Source organism: Mesoplodon mirus, assembly GCF_964341445.2.
Source record: "Mesoplodon mirus genome assembly, chromosome: 1".
Taxonomy (NCBI): Eukaryota; Metazoa; Chordata; class Mammalia; order Artiodactyla; family Ziphiidae; genus Mesoplodon; species Mesoplodon mirus.
The window spans coordinates 196,769,949-196,780,908 of NC_138976.1; positions in this window are offsets into that span (position 1 = coordinate 196,769,949).

The window sequence follows — 10,960 nt, forward strand, 5'->3', positions numbered from 1 at the left end:
GACCGGGGGGATCCCACATGCCGCGGAGCGGCTGTGCCCGTGAGCCATGGCCGCTGGGCCTGCGCGTCCAGAGCCTGTGCTCCGCAACGGGAGAGGCCACAACAGTGAGAGGCCCGTGTAATGCAAAAAAAAAAAAAAAAAACAAAAAAACAAAAAACAATGCAATGTAATAAGTGTAAGGGTCAGATATGGGCTTTAAAGGGATTGAGAAGGAAATGGAAATTATAATAATGTAGGTGATACCATGCCAGTGAGAATGCATTTGTGTGTGTAATATACTATGTAACAAATAATATTGAGTATGACTTGAGTCAAGAATATAGCAATAGCTTTTATTTTTTTTCTCTCTCTCACCATGGCATAGTGCTTACTCACTCACAAATATTTCTAATACATTTCATCAACATTTCATCATTAAATCCTGTATCCCTGCTGATAAAATTAAAAGTAATTCTAAGATATATAAATGAAGAGAAGGGTATAAAGGTACAAATAAGTGGGTGAATATTAATGAAATTACTTTGTATTGTGCTTTACAAATACGATTTATGCATTTATCTTGTTACTAACACATTCATTCATTCATTCATTCAGCAATCATTACATATTTATAGAACTTCTACTATGTCCCAGGCACTGCATTAGGTGCTGGTAATACAAGGTGTGGAAAAGCAAGCATTGTCCATATTTCTTAGAGCCTGCAGTCTAAAGAATAATTACTAATTGTAGTAAATATAGACAGGGTACTATGGGCCATGGGACAGGGAGCCTTTCTCACCTGGAAGGATGAGGAAAGGCATCCCTTGTGAAATGTCTTCTTAACTGAAGTATGACGTAGGTAGCCTAAGGGGACAAGGGAGTAAAGGAGTAAGTATTTCTTGCAAAGGGGAAAGCAAGTGTTAAGAATTTGAGCTTCAAAAAAGGAATGCTTCACGTTGATATTACAGTCTCAACAAATACAATTAAATTTCTGGTTGTTAATACATTGCATAAAAGTGGAGGAGTGGATTTCTGCCAAAATTAGGGCATATAGTTAGGATTAGAAATGTGCTCTGTGATATCAGTGACTTTAACATTGCAGTGAGACTGGGAGAAAAAAACGTACAAAGAGGCTACCCTCTGGACCCAATGACACTGATGTACATCAAGGCTTTTGCTGAAGTAGAAAACCTGCTATTGATATTGAGATGCTCTTGAATGAAACAATGACTTCAAATAAGAGTTCCAAACTGAAACTCAGAAAGACCACCAATCTGACATGACTTAAATTTGAACTGCTTCTCAGATGGCAATTTATACTTTGGGGTAAATGGAAACTGGGCTTGGTTTCACTAATGATATCAATGACATTTTGCTATTAAATTTGGTTTAATATTTTCATTTTACAAATCCCTAACTTCAAAAACTCTCTAAGGGAAAGTAAGGGGAAAAGGATAGGACTAACTTGTTTAGTTACATTACCTTGAATTTTACATTTAAATTGAGCTGCGCTATCTCCACCAATGCTTGACTAGAAGCCTGCACAGTGAGTAGTTGTAATGGAGGAGATTGGCTCATTTTAATGGCCACATCTGATGGATCTCAAAGAAATTCAGGTAAAACAACTCTCTGCATAGTTCATAGTCAATTATTTATACTTACAGAAAAATGCCAAAGCCTAGAAAACTTTAAATGGTGGATAATCAGCAACATTCACATTTTTCCTTGAGGTTTTCAGGATTGTACAAACACATTTAGGCTTTGAAAGACACGTTTTGGAACTTTACTGGAGGAATTCTAAGAAATACCTTCATGTTAAAACAGTCTCCAGATATTTTAGGAATAACTAGTATCTCTCCGTAAATAATTCATGCCTTAATTAATTATTATCATTGTTAGAAATTAATACTGAAGTATTTCAGAAAAAGATGACATATTAAGAATGTGACACTGCTTCCATGTCATATAAGAGCATGAGGATATCTCTATTATGAAACTTACTGCATTTTGCTACAACATTTTTGTCTATCTTCTCTTCCAGATTACAAGCTTCTTAAAAAATAGACTGTGCACAGATCTAACTTTCTGGCCTACATTTGCAGCACTGGAGACTACTATTGAAATATTAATTCAAAGGATATTTTAGAAAACATTATAGACAGAACTCTACCATAAAAGAGCATATATAAATATAGCATATTTTCTGATGTTATTGAATCATCTTAAATATTGGTTAATGCAAATTTCAATCTCTAAGGCACTTCTACAACATACCTGAAAAATGATCGTCCTCTTGTACTTGAATGTCCTCACTGAGAAAGAAATTGCCAACTCAAAATAAGTTTATTTCATTTTTAGGAAGCTCTAATTGTTAGAAAAGTCACTCTTAAAATAAGTTAAAATCTCTATTCCTCAACTTCTATGCATTTTCTTGGTTTTTAAATTAGGGGCAACTTGATCTTTTTTTGATTTTACAGCTCTAACATAGCTAAAGCTGGCGTTCAGGTCCTTTGCCCACTTACCTACTCTTCATAATTATTTTATTAAAAGAAATATATTGTGGTATAATATAAAAAATATACTAACTTGAATGTCCACTTTAATGAATTTTGACAAATGTAAATATTTTGTAACTCTGTTTCCATCAAGGTAGACAATTTTCCTATTACCCCCCTTTGCAGTTTTCCCTTTCCTCTTTGCAGTCACTCTCTACTCCATATTTGATACAGGCAACTGCTGATATGTTTTCTGTCGCCATAGATTCATTTTTCCTTTTCTAGAAAGTCATATAAACAGAAACATAAAGTACATACTCTTGTGTGTCTAGCTTTTTTCTCAGCATAGTGTTTCTGAGATTCATCCTTGTTGCATTCCTCATAATTCTATCCTTCTACTGCTGTATGATATGACATTGTATGGATATACCACAACTGGTTCACCCATATAAATCTTGTTGGAGATTTTCTGATGATGGCCATTCTGACCGGTGTGAGGTGATACCTCAACGTAGTTTTGATTTGCATTTCTCTAATGATTAGTGATGTTGAGCATCCTTTCATGTGTTTGCTGGCAATCTGTATATCTTCTCTGGGGAAATGTCTATTTAGGTCTTTTGCCCATTTTTAGATTGGGTTGTTTGTTTCTTTGATATGGAGCTGCATGAGCTGCTTCTAAATTTAGGAGATAAATCCTTTGTCAGTTGCTTCATTTGCAAATATTTTCTCCCATTCTGAGGATTGTCTTTTCGTCTTGTTTATGGTTTCCTTTGCTGTGCAAAAGCTTTTAAGTTTCATTAGGTCCCATTTGTTTATTTTTGTTTTTATTTCTCTAGGAGGTGGGCCCAAAAGGATCTTGCTGTGATTTATGTCATAGAGTGTTCTGCATATGTTTTCCTCTAGGAGTTTGATAGTGTCTGGCTTTACATGTAGGACTTTAATCCATTTTGAGTTTATTTTTGTGTATGGTGTCAGGGAGTGTTCTAATTGCATACTTTTACATGTACCTGTCCAGTTTTCCCAGCACCACTTATTGAAGAGGCTGTCTTTTCTCCACTGTATATTCTTGCCTCCTTTATCAAAGATAAGGTGACCATATGTGTGTGGGGTTATCTCTGGGCTTTCTATCCTGTTCCATTGATCTATATTTCTGTTTTTGTGCCAGTATCATATAAATGCTGGAGAGGGTGTGGAGAAAAGGGAACCCTATTGCACTGTTGGAGGGGATGTAAATTGATACAGCCACCATGGAGAACTGTATGGAGGTTCCTTGAAAAACTAAAAATAGAACTACCATACGACCCCGCAATCCCAGTACTGGGCCTATACCCTGAGAAAACCATAATTCAAAAAGAGTCATGTACCAAAATGTTCACTGCAGCTCTATTTACAATAGCCAGGACATGGAAGCAACCTAAGTGTCCATCATCGGATGAATGGATAAAGAAGATGTGGCACATATATACAATGGAATATTACTCGGCCATAAAAAGAAACAAAATTGATGTATTTGTAATGAGGTGGATGGACCTAGAGTCTGTCATACAGAGTGAAGTAAGTCAGAAAGAGAAAAACAAATACCGTATGCTAACACATATATATGGAATCTAAGGGAAAAAAAGGTCATGAACAACCTAGGGGTAACACGGGAATAAAGACACAGACCTACTAGAGAATGGACTTGAGGATATGGGGAGAGGGAAGGGTAAGCTGTGACAAAGTGAGAGAGTGACATGGACATATATACACTACCAAACGTTAAATAGATAGCTAGTGGGAAGCAGCCGCATAGCACAGGAAAATCAGCTCGGTGCTTTGTGACCACCTAGAGGGGTGGGATAGGGAGGGTGGGAGGGAGGGAGACGCAAGAGGGATGAGATATGGGCACATATGTATATGTATAACTGATTCACTTTGTTATAAAGCAGAAACTAACACACCACTGTAAAGCAATTATACTCCAATAAAGATGTTTAAAAAAAAATCTTGGATATTTTGGTCATATCCAGCTTTACCTATTATGAATAATGGTGTTACACATTTTTGTGAACAAATTTGTGTGACCTAAGACTTCATATCTCTTGGATAAGTATGAACTATTAGGTAATTGCTTGGTCATATGTAAATGTATATTTAACTTTAAAGCTTTCATGCTACAAGCCCATTAACAATGTATTCATGATTCTCTAGGTCCACACCAAAACTTGATATTAACAGTTTTTTAAATTTTAGACATTATAGTGTTATGTAGTGGTATCTCATCATAATTATAATTTGTACGTCTTTGATGGAGCAATCTCTAAATATATATAAATTATATATACTTAATATATATGTTGTATACAATATATGTAAATATTTTAATTAATTTTTTTGGAGTATAGTTGATTTACAATGTTGTGTTAGTTTCTGCTGTACAGCAAAGTGAGTCTGTTATACATATACATATATCCACTCTTTTTTAGTTTCTATTCCCATATAGGTCATTACAGAGTACTGAATACAGTTCCCTGTGCTATACAGTAGGTTCTTATTAGTTATCTATTTTATATGTAATAGTGTGTATATATATATATATATATATATATATATATATATATATATATATATATAATGTAATTAGGCACTTAAAAATAAAAGGACGACATGCAAATAGCCAATAGGCATATATTCATGGATACATATACTTTACATTTATATATATAACATATCCATAAATATATTTTTGCCATTTTCTCCCATTGGATTGTCTTTTTATTTTTGAAGTGTAAAAATTCTTTCATCTGTATCTAAGTTCTTTGCCAGATATTGATATTGCAAACATTTTCCAAGTTTGATCTTTCCTGTTGATTTTCTTAATTTTGATTTTTATTCAGCAGAAAGTTCCCTTTCCTCTGTGGCTGTCACTGCCTTGTCAGGGTTGGGTTCTGATCCCTAGTCGTTGGAGCAGAGGCCCTCAGGTCTGTTTCTTAGCTGTGTTTCTGATCTGCGGTGTGAGGTCGGGAGGACTGGCGCACCCCCACTGGGATAGAAGCCGTTGAGTATTCCTCCTCTGGAGGTGTCCACCTGTGGGTGTGCTCTGTTTTGTCTCCTTTCCGCCCATTGTGTAGCTTACAAAGTACAGTGCTGTTGGTACTGCTCTCAGTCCCACCTTAACCATGGTTATGGCGGCAACTGGCCCTGGTGACTCAGGCATCATTTTCACCAGGCCACTGGCCCAGATCCACTGAGGTCAGGTCCCAGGACTGCAGTAATTATTTACCTGGACCCACTATGTGAGATACGGAGGCAGCTCAGACTCTGGCCTGGCCAAACCCCGGCGTATATGTGCCCACAAAACCTACAGCTGCTAAAGCCAGACCTGTCTCAGCTGCAGGAGCACTTGTCCATTGGGATGTTCCCAGGTGCTGAATTTAGGAAGCCATCAGAGGAAGTGTAATGCCATGATTTGCACAGCCATGAGGAGAGATTTCAGCTCTTCTTCCTTAGTTGCATGTCCCCTGGAACTCAGCTGTGGTTTCAGCCCCATCTCTGCATGTGGGCCACCCACTGGCGTCTGCTCCCAAGGCTGCTGGAGCACATGAGCTTGTCAGGCAGGAGGATGTAGAAGCGGCAATCAGGGCAGGCAGGCTGCCCAGGTGAGAGGGTGCTCGGTGGCTATGGGATGTACGAGCCTGTCAGGCAGGAGGGAGTCAAGGTGGCAAGCTGGGCAAATGGGCCACCCAAGCAGGAGAGTGCTGAGGTGATGATGGCTGGGGGCCCGTGAGCCACTCTGGCAGGAGCCCTTCCTAGTGCCTGTGGAGGCAGGGGCCAGTGCGTGAGGAGAGAGGCTGCAATGGGGGCCCCGCCCTTTGTGCATCATGCAGCAGTGGCACTTTGCTTCTCTGCTGGTCTGGGCTTCCTCCAGGAGCATTCCTTGTTGTGGAGCTCCTCACTCCTATCCCCTTGAGCTGTCCCCTCACGGCCAACATCATTCCCCTTCCTGGGTCTGCTCTTCAAACCCCACATTCCAACACTCAGCCCCCGTGTGCACCAGTGGTCCTCAGTGGCTGGGGCATGCAGAGCTGTGGCCAGACCACTTGTGTAGGCCTCACTCTCTCCTGCCTGCCACAGACTGGTTGCTGCACTGTTCTCTGAGCCACCAAATTTCTCCTTCTGCCCCAGCTTCTCTCCCCGCTGCTTCCCCAGATGGGGGAACCTCTTCTCACCTTCAGCTCCGCTCCCCCGCCCAGGGACACAGGTCACGTCCCACTTCATCTGCTCTTCCTTTTCCCTTCTTCTTTCTTTCGTCCTACCTGCTTATGTGGGGATCTTTCTTGTCCTTTTAGGTGCCTGAGGTCCTCTGCTAGTGTTTATCAGGTGCTCTGGGAGAATTGTTCCATTTGTAGATGTATTCTTGATGCATTTGTGGGGAGATATGAACTCCACATCTTCCTACTCCTCCGTCTTCTTGACTGACTAATCAGCAGTTTGAGTTTTAAAAGGCCACTTTTTCCCCTTTTTTAACATTGGTTTCAAGTTCTACCTAATTTAGCTAATTAGGCTCAGGTCATTGTGGTCTGTATTTACATTTCTGATTTGTACCGATTTGCAAGACAAAGACAGTTGCTTTTAATTCCCCAAAGAACTGGCCTGTCACCTAAATAATATTAAAAGATTGATTTGCCCAACTACGTTTTCTTTAACTTGCTTTTCTGTATCAGTGAGAAGATTTCCAACTAGACTGAAATTTCAGAATTCTATAGTCTAGAACTTTATGGTTTAATTGATCATACCTTCTAAACTTGCATAAGGCATTCAACAAAGACCCTCTTTCTGAGTGCACAGGTTAGACCCAGAGTAAAGTCTCCATTATTTATTTTTATTATCCCTTAAATATTAGCTGTCAGTTCTTACTTTATATTGTATAGGCTCAGGTAATCCCACTGGTTTCCTTTAGTATGTTTAATTAATATTTCCTTCATATGCCGTTTTATAATATCAGGCAGGGGAAGAATTCCCCAGTGAAACATGTCTATCCCACACAATATAATTAGGCAAAAGAGAGGTAATTATCTTGCACAATGCCCATTTAAACATAACAATTTTTATAAAGACTCTGGGGTCCCCAGAGAGTGGTTGAACCAAGGGACTCAGGCACTTTTGTCAATCTTTTAACTTGATTAATTGGTCAAACTTTTGCCCCAAGTAATTGTTGGTCAGGTATCTCGGTGTAATTTTACGTGTATAAAATTTACATGAAATAAAATATACGTACTTTAAACTGGGGAAATAGGGCAGACTTGTTTGGGTCTGGCCCTTTAATGTTGATGACAAGTAGGAGATCCCTTTGGCCCATCCAATCTTAGGCAGTATTGTATCCAATCTTTGATTTATCTCATTAATGTCTGTTTTATTTATCCCACTTTAAAATAACCATCTAAAGATTTCTTATTCATTTAGGAGAAGTCCCTTTAAAATTTCCACCTTGTTGGGAAAAAGTTTTTAGGCTTTTCCTTCAGTTTTTTTCCCTGTTACTTAACCTAATTAACAATAATTATTCTAATGTTTTTATTAGCATCTGTAAGACCCATTTAGGGGAAGCAGAGACCACAAATAAGGTTTCCCAAACCAATTTTTTGGGTTTGTTTGAAACTAAAGGAGTTTTTAGGTTAACCATTATATGACTAATTTCCAGCATTTCCGCCCCCCCATAGGAGCCAATGAAACAGCTGTTTATAATGAGAGCTCTCTAAAAATTTACCAATTTAGAAGTTTCTCCAATTTGAAGGATCCATCATCTGGCCATAAATGAGGTATACCTTAATAGTGACTCAAACCAGTAAGACGCAAGTGGCTTCCCCACAAAAGAGTGTAAAGGATGCTGTCTAAATAAGATCCAGAAAGTTTACTCCCAAAAGTAGTTTAAGAAAGTAATGGTCTTTGTTGTACAGGCTGACACAATGAAGGTTAAGATGGCAAAAAGCCCCTGAGAGTTGTACAGTCAGACAAAAGACTGCTCAGAATCCCAGTCTATTTGACTGGCTGCCAAATGTACACCATATAAGTACTTTTGGATGGTAGTGACCAATTTCTCAAAACACACACACACACACACACACAGAAGAATATCAGAACACTTACATTTGAAAGACCCGGGAAGAGAAATGCAAGTTTCCCCTAGAAAGCCTTTTGTTTTTTTGAAGTCAGATTTCTGAAAAGATGTTTTTATCGAGCCAGCTTTTTCTAACTTAACTGCATATGCAATAAAAGAGTCCTATCTTAGTCATATTTAGGGCAAGATTTTCTTTAAGTCCCATGTAAGTAAGCACTTGTAAATGTAAATTTTGTATGGACATAAACCTGGCCAGGATATCCGTTGGAGGCTGGAAATCTGTTGTTCCTTTTTCTTTTGTATCGAAAGCTAAGTTCCCCATTCTGAGTTCAATTTGTGAAGATCACTTTTATTTTGACAAACTCTATTAAAGTAGCCAATTCAAGGAAGACAGGTTAGTCTTCCACCTAATTACCCAGTCCAACTTTTACTTAGTGTCTTTCACCTGAGCAAAGTCTCCCCAGTCTTTCAGCTGAGGATAAACCACACAGTGTCTACACTGAGCAAGATCTTCCCAGTGTCTTTTAAGTGAGGCTAACCCACTTGAGCAGAAGTCTTCCCAGTGTTTTTCTACTGAGGATAAGCCCTCAGTGTTTAAACTGAGTAAAAATCTTCCCAGTGTCTTTCACTGAGGATGACCCAAGTACTTCTTCTTGAAACCAAGTTTCAAGGATAACCCACTACTCAGGAGAAGAGTTGAACACCACTGCATAAAACTTAGGATCATCAACCAAAACTGGAGATCCAAGAACCAGGAGATACTCACCCAAATTCGTCTGGACTCTCTGAGAAAGCGGACAGGCCCAAGAAGCCTCTGCTGGTGCCAGGACTCTGGATCCTCATAGAGTTCAGGCAAAGAAGAAAAGTCTGCTCTGGGCCCCTTCATTGGTTGCCAAGACTGCTGACTGAAAACTATGCACAACCCAAAAGGAGAATTATGTTTTATTTGGCAGATTTTCTGAGGACTTAAGCCCAGAACACAGCCTGTCAGATCACTCTGAGGAACTGCTCAGAAGACCTAAGGGAGGAGTCAACCAAAACCAGGTAGTCAGAACATCAAAAGGTTACTATTAATTAAAGAAAACTAGACATCTCAAGTTAAGGACTTTAGCACTTTTCTATGTATGAGAAGATGAAAGAATCTGGGCTCCGTGAAATCATTCCTTTGATGTGCACCTTAACTCTAGAATCAGTACCCTGTTTTTCTCCATCCCGAATCCCCTCAAGGTGCACAGTTGAGGGTTCCTGCTTTGACATCTGACTTGATGACTGCAACATCCTTTGTCTACTGATAGGGCAGGGAACATTTTTCATCCACGGGTAAGAAATTGAGGAGAAAATTAACATAATTCAAGATATAAAACCATTACAATATTAAAAATTCCCAAATGTCAAACAAACATAAGTACCCTTGACCTGTAAAATGGAAGATGCCAAAGAAGGGAAAAAAAGAAACAATAAAGAAAATGTAGAAAATAAAGCATAAAATAAGATGGCAGAAATCAATAACAGTAGAACAATAATTAAATAAATCAAGGTAAATGTTATCATAAGATTTTTAAATTCCCAAAAAAAAACCCCATCAAACAAAACATATTGAAAATAAAGTAATAGAGAAAATTTAGAGAGCAAATATGAATGCAAAGAAGACCTGTTATGTAGTTAGTCAGACATTAGCAGCAAGGAGGTGACAGTGGTGAGAAAGACAAGAAGAAGAAATTGAGTCACACGCAGCCATCTGGGGACTCTCCCTTGACTCCACCCAGAACGGGAGAAACTATGGTCTGGTGGTGGGCAGCTTATCCTGATAAAGAGAGGCACAGTAACACAAGGGGACTTCTCCAGGCTGTGCATGCCCAGACCAGACAGGCGTATAACCTATAGTAAATCCAAACTCATTATACCATAATTACAATAAATTACATGTGGTTTTGCCCCTCCCCCCACCCAGTAGGCATTTCTTGGGGATTCAAGGATGAGAGCATGCGCAGCAGAAAACTTGTTCCATAGCTCAGGACTGTCAATCAAATAATGATCCTTGTCACTCACCCCCGCCTCTCTGCCAAATGCTCCTTAAAAGCGCTCGTAAGGGGCTTCCCTGGTGGCGCAGTGGTTGAGAATCTGCCTGCTAATGCAGGGGACACGGGTTCGAGCCCTGGTCTGGGAGGATCCCACATGCTGCGGAGTAACTAGGCCCGTGAGCCACGACTACTGAGCCTGCGCATCTGGAGCCTGTGCTCCGCAACAAGAGGCCGCGATAGTGAGAGGCCCGCGCACCGCGATGAAGAGTGGCCCCTGCTTGCCACAACTAGAGAAAGCCCTCGCACAGAAATGAAGACGCAACACAGCAAAAATAAATAAAGTAATTAATAAAAACTCCTACCCCCAACAT